We start from the raw sequence: 17,688 nt of genomic DNA on the forward strand, positions 1-17,688 counted from the left end.
CAAACCCACATCTGTAGGGTTACTGACACCTACAGATGGCCCACCGAGCTGGACCCTTTATCTGACACCCATCTGCAATTGCTTGGCTTAACAGTTATTAAGGTCTAGTTCAAGTCACATAAAGAAAATCCTCTTTAGAATCGTTTCCAATATTCGTAATATTCAATTAACCTTCCAAATGCATTAACGCGTAGGAGAATGACACCGAGCCACAGACGTTACACACTAGTCACCCACGATTCCAATCCACACATCATACATAATCACCCTCCCTCGTCCTAACCGGTACTGGGAAACATTGAGGGCCGTTCACCTAAGGCCATTAGGATCCTGGGAATCAAAGTCAGCATACAGCCCGACTTTGCAAATTCATTGGATCCAAGTGCTTAACTTCGTAAATCCATTCACATACATATCAAATTGTGGTGACTTTCAATCAAATCAGATCATAATAGATCGACACAACCTACAACCATACCAGCATGCAAATCACTCAAGTCACATCAATTCGAGTTTAATTTGATTGGGCTATGCAAATGTTTTACACAATTCAATGATGCAATCAATGATATTCAACATGACAAACGAATACACAGTTTAATTCCTGAAAATAAAGTATCAAACAAGTCCAAGAATCCCGCACCTGATTACGACGAGCGTACTTCTTAATTAAGGATCGGACGTCTCGAATTGCCTCGCGAAGTCTTGCTCGACCGAGCCTACGCCTATATTACACGTATACTAGGTTTAACCTTGGTTCATGATCGAGGAGTTTACTCGAGTTGTATTAGGGCTTATATATTCCTTAACCAAATCCTATGCTTTGGTACCGATTCTTTTGATTCCTCTTTTCTTACCAAAATTCTCTAAAGCCACACACAATTTCATCTAGGTCCTCTGGACCATATAAACTCTCAATTTAGTAACAATTCACTTACTGGTTCACCAATTTGGTTCTCGTAACAATTTGATTTACCGATTGGTTAAACCCTAATTTGGTCAAAACCTCAAATTAACCGTTAAACGTTCTAGCAATTCAAGATCAAGAGGCAACCCTACCGATTACAAGCCTAATCGGTTGGATTAAACAAATCAATTCAAGAATCAAGGAGTGTAGAGGAACAAACAAATCAATTCACGAATCAATTCACGAATCAGTTTTGGCACGAAACCCTAGAAATCAAAATCCACGAATCGGAAGGAAATCGAGAAAAAGATTGACAAATAAACAAGCAAGGAGTGTAGAGGAACCAATCCTCGAGCAATTCGAACACAAATCTCGAGTTTAAAACGAAGATCTGAGAAATCGAGAAATCTGAGTTTTTCAAGAGAGAGAAGGAGAGAAAAGAATACCAAATGGAGAGACTAGATGAGATCCACGTCCAATTTCTCGCTCCCACCTTCGATTTCCCGAGCTTTAGTGTGATTTATAGTGACCTGGAGCTTTCTCTCTCTCTTTGGCTTAATCACACAAGAAATGGGGGTTTTTGGCTGTGGGAAAGAGAGAGAAGGTTCGATTTGGGTTTTAGAGTTAAAATTACCCTGAGTGCAGACGCACCCATCCGCAGTGCGGGTGGCTTCACCCGCACTCGGCACTTAGTTGGTTTTCAGAAAATGACATTTAACACAGAAATCACCCGCAGTGCAGGTCACTTCACCCGCACTCGGAACTTGGTAAATTTTCGACAGCATTTCAGAAATAGTCCGAGCGTAATGCGGACGCGCTCTCTAGAATGACCTTTTCTCCCCGGTCGGAATAGAGAATTCTTTCCCTACCCGCAGTGCGGGTCCTCCCATATGCACTCAGTACTTAGCCAATTTCAGGAAAGTTCAGCTCAACACAGCAATTCATGAGTGCGGACGCACCCACCCGCAGTGCGGGTCAACCCATCCGCACTCACAGAAATTTCAAAAGAAATTTTAGGAAAACAGAAGCCAGTGCGGGTCAGTCACCCGCACTCACCACCAGTGCGGACGCAGTGGAAAGAATTTTCAGAAATAATCAAAGGAAAATATAGGCTAGTGCGGGTCAGCCACCCGCACTCACCACCAGTGCGGACGCAGTGGACCTATAAAGGTTCGAAACCTCAAAATTCCGACGCGGTTTCAATTCACACTTAACTTACTTATTTAGAGGAACCTTAATTAAGGTTTTAAACTTCCATTTTATTAGCATGATTTTCGATTCTTGCTTTTAACTCATTTGAAATTAATTGTTAAAATTTCGTAACATAACAAGAGGTTGGGGAGATATAAGTTCATTTGTAGCCATTTAGTCATATGGATATAATGATACAAACTTGACTGGTAACTTTTTAGATCGAAATGTTTTCTGGCATCAAAACTACTATTACTGATATTGTGTGTATTACAAATTGTTTCATCTCCTTGCTTTTATTTTATATGTAACAATGTATCACTAATTTATGTATAGATTGATTGTAGAGTATGTTATAGAGGCTTTCATCCTAGAGATAAGGTGCATAGTTGCTAAGTACAAATCAGCCTTTTACCGTTTCTGTGGCGAATCTAAATTTAAAGGCTAAACGGAATATCGGTTAGGATGATGAAAGAAAAAAAAAAAAGAAAAGAGGCAAGCACAAATTTGCTGGTTCAATTTGGGTCTTTTTAGCATTGTGTGATTTGATTTAGTACCAACCTAATAATTACCAATTCTGTGTTTTTTTATTTTCCTTTAAATATATCTTTTCTTAATTCTGTGTGAATGTCAAACAAAAATGTCTCTTTATATTCTATTCAATCATATAATAATCCATGTTGCAGCATATTTATTTCAATTGAAACTACTAAAGTTATTTAAAATGAAAGTGAGGATGGAACCTATCATTTGCATTAATTGCTAATGCCTCAAATGTTTCTTTATTACTACTAATTTAATTTATAAAATAAAGATTAGAAGAAGAATTTATTAAGGATAAAGTTGGTACAAAAGAAACAAAAATTCTCTCAAATCTTAATATTGAAAATCTAGCTCTTAAAATAGCATTCTCCCTTATGAAATGCAATATGATTGTTAAGCTATTTAAAGGAAGTTAACAAAGTAATCGGCTCTCTTAAAACTTTGAAAGTTGAAAGCAATTACATGTGTGTTTAAAGGGGCATCTCAATGGTAATGCATCTACAATTTATACTTTGACAAAAGAAAAATAAACGTGTGATGTATAAAAAACTTTGGTAATGCATCTACAACTTTGGTAATGCATCTACAATTTATGGTAATGCATCTACAATTTTCAATGAATTATATATATTTCGTGTGTCATTTTCCTTCTATTATACTCCAACATATAAAAAACTTATTATGAGAACTACATGTAACTATTTGCAATCACATGCATCTAATTTTTTTTTATCAGTATAATTCATGTCCATAACATAATTAATAAAAAATAATTAGATTTTTTTTCTAAACTTCAATTTTTTAAAGATAAATTTAATAAACTATTATCAAATAAATCATAATCTTCTATAGCAACCAAATTTTTAAGATACAACCAAACTTATTTTTTTATTAGAGTAATTATTGCATACATCTATTAGATAATTGAAAAAAATAATTAAAATCATTTTGATATTTGAGTCAATTTGAAATTCATTTAATTACTTTGTCGTAAAACAATTAAAATTACAGTGTTAACATTTTTAAAACATTCGATGAAATTGTAAACATCTTTCAAATCGGTCATAATGTAGTACATGTCATATTTAAGAAATGAAAAATACATCTACAAATTTATTTTGCTAATTTGAATAATGCTTAATATTTTTTAAAATAAATAGACATTATTGAAAATATTTCATATTATGCAAGTGCTAGTTAATTAGGTTCTTTCTTTAATATAGGTTCAGTTGTTGATTTGGTTCAACTTAGATTTTAATTTGTTAACATTATGCGTTACAATTTGTTTGTTATGAAAGTTTCTAGTTTGTACAAAACATTATACGAGTGTAAGCCATAGAAGATAAACTTTGTCCATACCAAATTTATTTTATTTCCCAAAAAAAAGCCTAAATCAGATAGCTGCATCTTGTTAAATAGTTTACAAGAATGACAAGTTTAGAACAAAGAAAAAGAAGAAGGAAAGCATCAATTAAGGGTAAATGTGGTATATTGATAAAATAAATTTACTTTGCACTCATTATTTGGAAGTGAGCTCTTAGAATAGCACGCGCTATCCCTATCAATATTCCTTCTCTGTTTATTTTTCTTTTCTCTTTTTTTTTTTGAAGCAAATCAAACAGAGGCATCCATATTGTTTTATTATTAAACGTCTAAGTACATAAATGATGGCACAGTGCCATGCACGTAGCAAGTGCCATGCTCTCTTTCCTAACTGCTCCCAGTTGGCACAGTGCCATGCACATCCCAAATACATCACACATTTAAGTCTTACCCATCTAACCCTACTAGACTCCTCTATTTACAATATTTCTCCCATAGTGACTACTATATTTACAGTACAATACAGTCAGCTACTACGTCAGGGGGTTTATTTTTCTTTTGTCAAAGTATAAATTGTAGATGTATTACCATAAATTGTAGATGCATTGCCATTGAGACACCCAACAAGGAAAGACAGTATAAATTGATAACACTGCCATTTTGGGAATCCTCCTCTGATAAGAAAACCTTTAAACACGCATGTAATTGCTTTCAACTTTCAAAGTTTCAAGAGAACCGGTTACTTTGTTAACTTTATTTAAATAGCTTAACAACCAGATTGCATTTCGTAAGGGAAATGCTATTTTAAGAGCTAGAATTTCAATATTGAGATCTGAGAGAATTTTTGTTTCTTTTGTACCAACTTTGTCCTTAATAAATTCTTCTTCTAATCTTTATTTTATAAATTAAATTAGTAGTAATAAGAAAATATTTGAGGCATTAGCAATTAATGCAAATGATATGTTCCGTCCTCACTTTCATTTAAAATAACTTCAGTAGTTTTAATTAAAAAAATATGCCGTCAATATTTTTAGTTAAAATATGTGGTCAACATATTTCGACTAAAAATATGTCGTCAACATATTTCGACTAAAAATATGTCGTCAATATATTTGTAATTGAAATATATCATTAGTAATTTCAATTAAAATATATCTGAACCAAGATACATAATTTTGACTCATTCTTATATTTTTTTTGTCTATTGGGATCTATATTGCCATCCATTTGGTTTCACCCGAATTATTATTTAATTCCATTCCGATATGGAAAATAAAACACACATATTATTTCTGTTTAGGTCAAATTTCAATTAATTTGGGATGAAATGAACTGAAATCATATGATTCCATCTGAAATGACCATATAACTTAGAAGGAGAGCTTACCTGAGGCAGGAAGAGGGAAAACAAAAGAGACGTATATGAAGGTAGGAAGAAGACAAAGATATCGATTGCACAAAGAAATGATGTCGCCTCAGCCTCTTAAGTTCTTTGTGGAGAAGAGATGATCGAAGAAATGAGAAGAATAGGCTGAAAGGGGTGGAGCAAATTCGTTCTCTGTTGGGTGGAAGAGAGTCAAGAATAACTGGTATTGATTGTGAAAATAGAACACAAGACAAATAGACAATCCATATGCACGTATTGTGAACTATATATAAGGGTCTTGAGGTGAGACACAAAAATAAATTACACCATATTGTCACAGACATGAGGTGAGAGAGACAATTATACCATATTGTCCTTGCTTTCCGGCCATGTCTTAATATGTGTATTATCCTCAGCTGCTCTATTCAACATTATAATAGGTCTCCGTTGCAATGCACGGGCACAATACTAGTTTTTTTTATTTGATATTGAATTTATATTGATTGCTAATACATATTTTAATTGAAATTATTAACGATATATTTCAAATACAAATGTTGACAACATATTTCAACTAAAAATATTGACAGCATATTTTTTTCAATTGAAATTACTGAAGTTATTTTAAATGAAAGTGAGAACAAAACCTATTATATGACTGAATATAATATAAAGAGACATTTTTGTTTGACATTCACACAGAATTAAGAAAAGACATATTTAAATGAAAATAAAAAACACAGAATTGGTAATTATTAGGTTGGTATTAGATAAAATCACACAATGCTAAAAAGACCCAAATTGAACCAGCAAATTTGTGCTTGTTTTTTTCAATTTTCTTTCACCATCCTAACCGATATTCCGTTTAGCCTTTAGATTCGCCATAGGAACTGTGAAACAATAACATGGGACAAAGTCCTTACAAAAAGTTTGACCCAACAATCCAAATTAATAACATGGGTTGGTGGTTAGGTATTAACATGGACCCTAGAATAAAATAATATAAACAAGATCACTGAAAGAATAACATGGGACAAAGCCCTTGCAAAAAGTCTAACCCAACAATTCAGATTAATAACATGGGTGGCACAGTGCCACCTGCTCCTATTTTATAACTCCTCCCAGATGGCACAGTGCCATGCTCATCCCAATTACATCATACGTCTAAGTCTAATCCATCTAACCGTGCTACTCCCTTCTATTTACAGTATTCCTCCCACAGTGACGACTCCCTTACATTTCGACATTCGACGTTCGACGTTCGACGTTCGACGTTCGACGTTCGACGTTCTAATTACAATTAATTTTTTTACATTTCGACGTTCTATTTTAATAGGAATTTTAGATTGTTTCAATACTAAGACCAAATTCAGGTTTTTTTCATACCTTTAGAAGATCTTTTCTCTGTTTGCATATTTCTTATTCTCTCTCTCCTCTCTGTCAAACACACTTTTGACAGGTTCGGTCTCCTGATATGCCACTGGGACCATGTCTGCGGATTGAGGGACGGTAAAGAGGGATAAACATAAAATGAGAGATCATGAGAGAGGATGCATCGCATGTCACAAGAGAGAGGGTTAGGTCTGAGATCACATTGCGCGTCGTGAGAGAGGGGCGAGATCGTGGGGAGGTCACGAGAGAGAGGGGACATCGCGAGTTAGGTCTCGCAATTTTTTTTATTTGAAATGGGGACAAGGAGATCGCGGGGGGAGAGAAGGGGGTTGTGTGAAATTAATTCTTTACCCTTCCGACAAAAAAATGAAGTGCAAAACTATGAAGCTGGCAAATTAATCTGAACCGTTTAATCAACATCAAATGAACAGTGCCGACTAAGTTTTAGTCCATAGAAGCATGTGCCTTATAAATTCTATGCAAGTTGACTATTTGGGTTATGTAATCATGTCATTAGTAGTAACATATTTACTGAATCTTTTTTCTTTTTGCGCATAGAATTTATAAGTTTGAATTCTGTATGTTGGACTACATCAAAGATGATTATTGACAATGATATTTCATGAATTCTTTCATGTTATATTGTATGTTGGACTACATCAAAGATGATTGTTGTTTTTTTTACTGTTATTTATTATTTGTCTTATCTATCTTATCTTTTGTTTTTTTTTCTTAATTATGTATGAATATCCATAACAAAATAATTTCATATTTTATTCAATTTTATAATATATCTTTCGCAACGCATGGGTGCAATACTACAATACTAGTATATATATATCTACTATGTAACAATATCGCCGGAATATGGAGTCTCCATTGATTGTCATTTCTTCATTTTCTTATTTGAACATTCTCCTTTATCTAGATTTCATTTTCCAATAATCATTTCTTCTTTGTATTCTAGAAGTAAATGATATGTCACTGTTGCCTGCACATAAATTAAAAAAATAAGTTAGTGAGAGAGACAGGGACAGAGAGATAGAGAATACTTGCTACAAGAACCTCATTTTGCATTCTATTTTGGAGTGAATCAACCACCTGGTTTTTATCAAAACCCATCTTAACAACTTCTTGCAATGTATCTGCATTGATCTACATTCTTTGAAGAAAATTAGACGCCAAAATGAATCATTACTAATAAATAGCGATGTATTGCGTATAATGCAACAGAAAACATATAAAATATGACCAACTCAAATTAGTGGATAATTATCAAAAGGTATATTGTACAAGAGAACAAGACGTAAACCTATATCCTGCAAACAATTATTTTGTATAGAAAAGATTACCTCTTTTGAATAGTGTCGGGAGGAGGCACAACAAAGTTAGGTAGGTAGGCCCAAAACCAAGAATGCTCTCTTATCTTCCGAATTGTGATTTGCTTCGTTGGGTCCACCACCAGCATCTGAGCTATCACATCACACGCCAGTTCTGACCGGTTGCTTGGCCGTGCGTATATTCCTCTCTAAAAAATGTTAAAAAATCAGGAAACATTTCTTTTAATATATTTACGTTTATAGTTACAAAGAATTTAGCATTCATTTTTTTGATACATTTCTAAGGTTTTGCAAAGATATATTACAATTGAACATATGAATTATGCTTCAACAGAAGTAGAATATCATATATAACTATTTATTCATTGGTAGACTGCTCATTTACCTTTATTTTCCTGAAAAGGACGGAGATGTTTTCACCGTGAAAGAGATTAATGCCACATAGAAGTGTCTACAGGATGACACCACAACTACACACATTTGCCTTGGACCCGGAATATGGTTTACTAGAAATTACCTTAACCAAAATTAAAGCTTATGTAAATAACATATACTAATCAAGCAGTACGGTATACTTTTAATTATTAATATAGAAACCATACCTTAGGTTCAACATAGTTCGGGGTGCCACATCTTGTCTTGAACAAATGGCCATCACGCATTATATTACTTAGGCCAAAATTGACTATTTTCACATTGAGTTTCGAATCTAATAACAGGTTCTCAAGTTTCAAGTCTTGGTGCGCAACCCTGTTTATATGGCCGTGCTCCACATCTGATATTATATGTTAATACATTTTTTCAAAAGTGGGTTCCCATTCCCGTCAAATCTCATGCCATTCCGTGTAATTTCATGACAACCGAACATGCCCTAAGCGTGGGTAGTTACAATACCCATAGTGATAGTATATATCCATGCTTTTATTTCAATTTCTTGTAGTGTTTTATATTGGTTGCTGACAAAATATATCAATTAAAATTTTGGACGATGTTTTTCAATTGCAAATGTCAACAACATATTTCAACTAAAAATACTGATGAAATAAAACTACGTACTGACGTTATTTTAGAGGATACCACTTTAGTTCCAGCAAGTGAACTAAATAGTGTCACACTCTAGGAACAAGCTGAATTGCTTCAACTATCATATGAACCCAAATCATAGAGTCAAAATCATTTGATCTAGGACACTAACTCTATCATAATTAATTGGAAAGTTATATGAAAAGCGGGTAGATAATGTGTTTAATTAAGTTTCATTGATTAGTGAAGTTTTAAAGGATGCGACTAGCACCTACCAAAATCTGTTTCAATAAAAAAGTAATTGTAGTATGTCATGTTATTAGCATAATTTCAAATTATAGTGTATAGATAGCAAGAATTCATACCGGTTGGAAAAGTCGGCAAGCCTCGTCCTCCGGCAACCTCTTTTCATTAACATAGTTGAATAATTCTGATTTGAGATACTCCATCACCACATATAAATTAGTCGGTGTATCTATCACCTCATACAGGCATACTATATGCGGGTGGATGAGTAGCCTCAATATCTCGATCTCTCTTTTAACTACAACAAAGAAAGACATGTCAAATTCATGTATATTCCTAGTAAACCCTTTCAGTACTCATGTTGATTGCCAACTCTGATGCTACTAAAGCAAATCCTAGTGAAATAAATATGAATACTCTCATTCTTGTTAGTGAGTTACAAGGACCTGTGTTTCATTACATTACCAGTTATTAAATACATTCTAACTTTCAATTCATGCAGGCCTATTAGCATCATATAACAAGATAAAATAAATTTTTGGACATAACTTCCTTCGGTTTTGGATGTTTATAAATTTTTCATTGGCATGTGCGTACAACTAGCACCAAAAATCAAATGCACCGAAATAGCTCATATAATGTATTGTTATACCTCGAAAGCAGGCAAAAAAAAGTGAGGACATGAAAACAAATCATTGTAAAATTACATTTGTTTTCCATCACATCAGTTTTGATTTTATCATGGCTGATCAGAATATGCTTTGTAGCTTTTACTTTGCCGAAAGGGCTACTACCCAAAGTTTCTCTGATTCGGTAGTTTCTTTCCAATGCCTTATGATTGCCACTGCTGCTTCCTTTGCCAGATGCATCCATCTTTCAATCTAACACCAACGGATGATATGTGTGTGAAGAGCAAGTATTTGACAATAGTAGTTACATGAACTAGTTGGTACTATATTGCCATCCATTTGGTTTCACCCGAATTATGATTTAATTCCATTCCGATAAGGTAAATAAAACGCACATATTATTTCTGTTTAGGTCAAATTTCAATCAATTTGGGATGAAATGAACTAAAATCATTTGATTCCATTTGAAATAACTTTATAACTTAGAAGTAGAGCTCACCTGAGGCAGGAAGAGGGAAAACAAAAGAGACATATATGAAGGCAGGAAGAAGACAAAGATACCGATTGCACAAAGAAAGGATGTCGCCTCAGCCTCTTAAGCAAATGAACGGTGCCGACTAAGTTTTAGTCCATTGAAGCATGTGCCTTATAAATTCTATGCAAGTTGACTATTTGGTGTAATCATGTCATTAGTAGAAAGATAATTACTGAATCTTTTTTCTTTTTGCACATAGAATTTGTAAGTTTGAATTATGTATGTTGGACTACATCAAAGATGATTATTGACAATGATATGTCATTAATTCTTTCATGTTATATTTGATCTTTTTTTATTTATTGTTGGTTTTTTTACTGTTATTTATTATTTGTCTTATCTATCTTATGTTTTGTTTTTTTTTTCTTAATTCTATATGAATATCCATAACAAAATAATTTTATATTTTATTCAATTTTATAATATATCTTGTTACAACGCACGGGTGCAATACTACAATACAAGTATATATATCTACTACGTAACAATATCGCCGGAATATGGAGTCTCCACTGATTGTCATTTCTTCATTTTCTTATTTGAACATTCTCCTTTATCTAGATTTCATTTTCCAATAATCCTCTCTTCTTTGTATTCTAGAAGTAAATGATATGTCACTGTTGCTTGCACATAAATTAAAAAAAATAAGTTAGAGAGAGAGACAGAGACAGACAGAGACAGAGACAAAGAGATATTTAGAGAATACTTGCTACAAGTACCTCATTTTGCATTATGTTTTGGAGTGAATCAACCGCCTGGTTTTTGTCAAAACCCATCTTCACAACTTCTTGCAATGTATCTTCATTGATCTACATTATTTGAAGAAAATTAGACGCCAAAATGAATCATTACTAATAAATAGCCATGCATTGCGTATAACACAACAGAAAACATATAAAATATGGCCAACTCAAAATAGTAGATAATTATCAAAAGGTATATTGTACAAGAGAACAAGACGTAAACCTATATCTTGCAAACAATTATTTTGTATTTTGAACATTCTCCTTTATATAGATTTCATTTTCCAATAATTCGTTCTTCTTTGTATTCTATAAGTAAATGATATGTCATTGTTGCCTGCACATAAATTAAAAAAATAAGTTAGTGAGAGAGACAGAGACAGAGACAGAGAGATAAAGAATACTTGCTACAAGAACCTCATTTTGCATTCTATTTTGGAGTGAATCAACCACCTGATTTTTTTTCAAAACCCATCTTAACAACTTCTTGCAATGTATCTTCATTGATCTACATTCTTTGAAGAAAATTAGACGCCAAAATGAATCATTACTAATAAATAACGATGCATTGCGTATAACGCAACAGAAAACATATAAAATATGACCAACTCAAAATAGTGGATAATTATCAAAAGGTATATTGTACAAGAGAACAAGACGTAAACCTATATCCTGCAAACAATTATTTTGTATAGAAAAGATTACCTTTTTTAATAGTGTCGGGACGAGGCACAACAAGGTTAGGTAGGTAGGCCCGAAACCAGGAATGCTCTCTTATCTTGCCAATTGTGATTTGCTTCGTTAGGTCCACCACCAGCATCTGAGCTATCAGATCACACGCCAATTCTGACCAGTCGCTTGGCCGTGCGTATATTCCTCTCTAAAAAATGTTAAAAAAATAAGGAAACATTTCTTTTAATATATTTACCTTAATAGTTACAAAGAATTTAACATTCATTTTTTTGATACATTTCTAAGGTTTTGCAAAGATATATTACAATTGAACATATGAATTATGCTTCAACAGAAGTAGAATATCATATATAACTATTTATTCATTGGTAGACTGCTCATTTACCTTTATTTCCTGAAAAGAATGGGGTTGTTTTCATCGTGAAAGGTATAAATGCCACACAGAAGTGTCTACAGGATGACACCACAACTACACACGTCCACCTTGGACCTGGAATATGGTTTACTAGAAATTAACTTTGCCAAAATTAAAGCTTATGTAAATAACATATACTAATCAAGCAGTACGGTATACTTTTAATTATTAATATAGAAACCATACCTTAGGTTCAACATAGTTGGGGCTGCCACATCTTGTCATGAACAAATGACCATCACGCATTATATGGTGCGCAACCCTGTTTTGGTGCGCAACCCTATTTTGGTGCGCAACATACTTAGGCCAAAATTGACTATTTTCACATTGAGTTTCGAATCTAATAACAGATTCTCAAGTTTCAAATCTTGGTGCGCAACCCTGTTTATATGGCAGTGCTCCACACCTGATATTATATGTTAATATATTTTTTCAAAAGTGAGTTCCCATCCCCGTCAAATCTCATGCCATTTCGTGTAATTCCATGACAACTGAACATGCCCTAAGCGTGGGCAGTTACAATACCGATAGCGATAGTATATATCCACGCTTTTATTCCAATTTCTTGTAGTGTTTTATATTGGTTGCTGACAAAATATATCAATTAAAATTAATGACGATGTATTTCAATTGCACATGTCAACAACATATTTCAACTAAAAATACTGATGAAATAAAACTACGTACTGACGTTATTTTAGAGGATACCACTTTAGTTCCAGCAAGTGAACTAAATAGTGTCTCACTCTAGGAACAAGCTGAATTGCTTCAGCTATCATATGAACCCAAACCATAGAGTCAAAATCATTTGATCTAGGACACTAACTCTATCATAATTAATCGGAAAGTTATATGAAAATATGGTAGATAATGCGTTTAATTAAGTTTCATTGATTAGTGAAGATTTAAAGGATGCGACTAGCACCTACCAAAATATGTTTCAATAAAAAAAGTAATTGAAGAAGTCTGTCCTGTTATCAGCATAACTTCAAATTATAGTGTATAGATAGCAAGAATTCATACCGGTTGGAAAAGTCGACAAGCCTCGTCCTCTGGCAACCTCTTTTCATTAACATAGTTGAATAATTCTGATTTGAGATACTCCATCACCACATATAAATTAGTCTGTGTATCTATCACCTCATACAAGCGTACTATATGCGGGTGGTTCAATAGCCTCAATATCTCGATCTCTCTTTTAACTGCAACAAGGAAAGACACGTCAAATTCATGTATATTCCTAGTAAACCCTTTCAGTACTAATGTGGATTGCCAACTCTGATGCTACTAAAGCAAATTCTAGTGAAATAAATATCAATACTCTCATTCTTGTTAGTGAGTTACAAGGACCTGTGTTTCATTACATTACCAGTTATTAAATACATTCCAGCTTTCAATTCATGCAGGCCTATTAGCATCATATAACAAGATAAAATAAATTTTTGGACATAACTTCCTTCAGTTTTGGATCTTTATAAATTTTTCATTGGCATGTGCGTACAACTAGCACAAAAAATCAAATGCACCGAAACAACTCATATAATGTATTGTGATACCTCAAAAAAAGTGAGGAGATGAAAACAAATCATAGTAAAATTACCATTGTTTTCCATCTCATCGGTTTTGATTTTATCATGGCTGAGCTCCTTGATGGCTACCTTACGCCCCGTCAGAATATGCTTTGCAGCTTTTACTTTGCCGAAAGCACCACTATCCAAAGTTTCTCTGATTCGGTAGTTTCTCTCCAATGCCTTATGATCACCACTGTTGTTTTCTTTGCTCGATGCATCCATCTTTCAATCTAACACCAACTCCAAAGAAACGGCATAAATTAATTTTCAAAGAAAGAAGAATCTACCGAATTCAACTTATTACTGTGTATCTGAACCAATTAGAGACGTTCGACGTTCAACATTCAACGTTCTAATTACAATTAATAATGGTACAATTAATTTTTTTACATTTCGATGTTCTATTTTATATAATGATATTGATTAGTAGTTGTCCTTAATTTTAGCTCACCTGCTCCTTACATACTTACGAGTATTTAATTTATTAATTATAATTTGTTAATTTACTAGTTGTGTTCTTTAATTTTTTTTATTAAGAAAATCAGGCAGAGGCTGCCATATTGTTTTATAAATAAATGTCTAAGTGCATCATTGATGGCACAGCGCCATGCACGTAGCAAGTGCAACCTGCTCCTATTTCCTAGCTCCTCCCAGATGGCACAGTGCCATGCTCATCCCAATTACATCATACATCTAAGTCTTACCCATCTAACCGTGCTAGTCCCCTCTATTTACAGTATTTCTCCCACAGTGATGACTCCCTTACAATCCAGTCAGCTTCCACGTCAAGGGATATGTTTCTATCTTCGAATATCTTTTGATTACGCCTCTTCCACGTACCCCAACAAGTACGTTGATATGATGTTTGACAAATTGACAATGTTCTATTTACTTATTAATAGTACCACGTTTATTTAGATCATGTGACTATCTATACATGTTGCTTATATATGTTTGATACACAGCCTTGGAATCAGATAATTAATTGTATAACAGATGTTTAGATTGAAGTTTGCTATTATGGAATCAGGCAAGCAATATATTCTTGTAGTGTTTTATATTGGTTGCTGACAAAATATTTCATTAGAAATTACTTACGATGTATTTCAATTGCAAATGTCGACAACATATTTCAACTAAAAATATTGACGAAATAAAACTACTGACGTTATTTTAAATTAGCTTCAAATAAATTGGTTTCAAACTTATTACAACAACATGGTAGTAAAATAGTAATGATGGTGACTAATGAATTGTTTTTATGGAGATCACCTGACTCCTCTATTTTTGTTTGAATTTGAAAAATAAGCTTCCTAGCTAGATGTGAAAGGCACGTCAAATTCATGTATATTCCTAGTAAACTCTTTCAGTACTAATGTGGATTGCCAACTCTGATGCTACTAAAGCAAATCCTAGTGAAATAAATATCAATACTCTCATTCTTGTTAGTGAGTTAGAAGGACCTGTGTTTCATTACATTACTAGCATCATATAACAAGATAAAATAAAATTTTGAACATAGCTTCCTTCGGTTTTGGATGTTTATAAATTTTTCATTAGCACGTGCGTACAACTAGCACCAAAAATCAAATACACCGAAACAGCTCATATAATGTATTGTTCTACCTTGAAAGCAGGCAAAAAAAAGTGAGGAGATGAAAACAAATCATAGTAAAATTACCATTGTTTTCCATCTCATCGGTTTTGATTTTATCATGGTTGAGCTCCTTGATGGCTACCTTACGCCCCGTCAGAATATGCTTTGCAGCTTTTACTTTGCCGAAAGCACCACTACCCAAAGTTTCTCTGATTCGGTAGTTTCTCTCCAGTGCCTTATGATCACCACTGCTGCTTCCTTTGCCGGATGCATCCATCTTTCAATCTAACACCAACAGATGATATGTGTGTGAAGAGCAAGTGTTTAACAATAGTAGTTACATGAACTAGTTGGTACTATATTGCCATCCATTTGGTTTCACCCGAATTATTATTTAATTTCATTTCGATATGGAAAATAAAACGCACATATTATTTTTGTTTAGGTCAAATTTCAATCAATTTGGGATGAAATGAACTGAAATTATATGATTCCATCTGAAATGACCATATAACTTAGAAGGAGAGCTTACCTGAGGCGGGAAGAGGGAAAACAAAAGAGACGTATACGAAGGCAGGAAGAAAGCAAAGATACCAGTTGCACAAAGAAAGGATGTCACCTCAGCCTCTTAAGTTCTTTGCGGAGAAGAGATGATCGAAGAAATGAGAATAATATGATGAAAGGGGTGGAGCAGATTCATTCTCTATTGGGTGGAAGAGAGTCAAGAAGAAGAGGTATTGATTGTGAAAATAGAACACAAGACAAATAGACAATTCATACGCACGAATTGTGAACTATATATAAGGGTCTTGAGGTGAGACACAAAAAAAAATTACACCATATTGGCGCAGACATGAGGTGAGAGAGAAAAAAACAATTATACCATATTGTCCTTGCTTTCCGGCTATGTCTTAATATGTGTATTATCCTCAGCTGCTTTATTCAATATTATAATAGGTCTCCGTTGCAATGCATGGGCACAATACTAATATTTTTTATTTGATATTGAATTTATATTGATTGCTAATACATATTTTAATTGAAATTACTAACGATATATTTCAATTACAAATGTTGACAACTTATTTCAACTAAAAATATTGACAGCATATTTTTTTCAATTGAAACTACTGAAGTTATTTTAAATGAAAGTGAGGACATAACCTATTACATGATTGAATAGAATATAAAGAGACATTTTTGTTTGACATTCACACAGAATTAAGAAAAGATATATTTAAATGAAAATAAAAAATAAAAAATTGGTAATTATTAGGTTGGTACTAAATTAAATCACACAATGCTAAAAAGACCCAAATTGAACCAGCAAATTTGTACTTGTTTTTTTCTTTTTTCTTTCACCATCCTAACCGATATTTTGTTTAGCCTTTAAATTTAGATTTGCCACAGGAACAGTGAAACAATAACATGGGACAAAGTCCTTACAAAATGTTTGACCCAACAATCCAGATTAATAACACGGGTTGGTGGTTAGGTATTAACATGGACCCTAAAATAAAATAATATAAATAGGATCAGTGAAACAATAACATGGGACAAAGCCCTTGCAAAAAATATGTCCTACTACTTGACAACTATTTTCATGAGTATAGAATCAACTATTAACATGAGCCTCCAATAAAATATATTATGGATCTGAGGGGGCGGGCTCATCCAATATTATTAACATGGGCAGATATGAGACAATAACATGGAGAAGTGTCACGCAGTTACAAGGGTGCTTTGTTGCATGAGACAACCCATGTTACAAGATATACGGAATCAGAAATGTCAATTCTTTAACATGAACCTTAAATATCCATGTTACAAGCTATAGCTACCCTTGGTACAAACTAAAATTCTGGTAGTGTGAAATTACTGACGATGTATTTAAATTGCAAACATCGACAATGAATAGTAATGTGAAATTAATAAAACTACTGACGTTAATAAAACTATTTGGTAGTGTGAAATTAATAAAACTACTGACGTTATTTTAAATTGGCTTTAAACTTATTACAACAACATGGTAGTAAAATAGTAATGATGATGACTAATGAATTGTTTTTATGGAGATCATCTGACTCCTTTATTTTTGTTTGAATTTGAAAAATAAGGTTCCTAGCTAGATGTGAGATGAAGGTGCTGGTACTTAAACGAATCTTGTTTTTTTG

At 33.4% G+C, this 17,688-nt stretch overlaps 2 pseudogenes; both read right to left on the reverse strand.

The window, feature by feature from the left end:
• Positions 1 to 7,653: 7,653 nt before the first annotated feature.
• LOC144560226 (serine/threonine protein kinase OSK1-like) lies at positions 7,654 to 10,204 on the reverse strand (annotated as a pseudogene).
• Positions 10,205 to 11,190: 986 nt separating this feature from the next.
• On the reverse strand, positions 11,191 to 15,791 carry LOC144560227 (SNF1-related protein kinase catalytic subunit alpha KIN10-like; annotated as a pseudogene).
• Positions 15,792 to 17,688: the final 1,897 nt, after the last annotated feature.

This window comes from Carex rostrata, chromosome 10 (genome assembly GCF_964058835.1).
Source record: "Carex rostrata chromosome 10, lpCarRost1.2, whole genome shotgun sequence".
In the NCBI taxonomy this organism is placed as follows: domain Eukaryota; kingdom Viridiplantae; phylum Streptophyta; class Magnoliopsida; order Poales; family Cyperaceae; genus Carex; species Carex rostrata.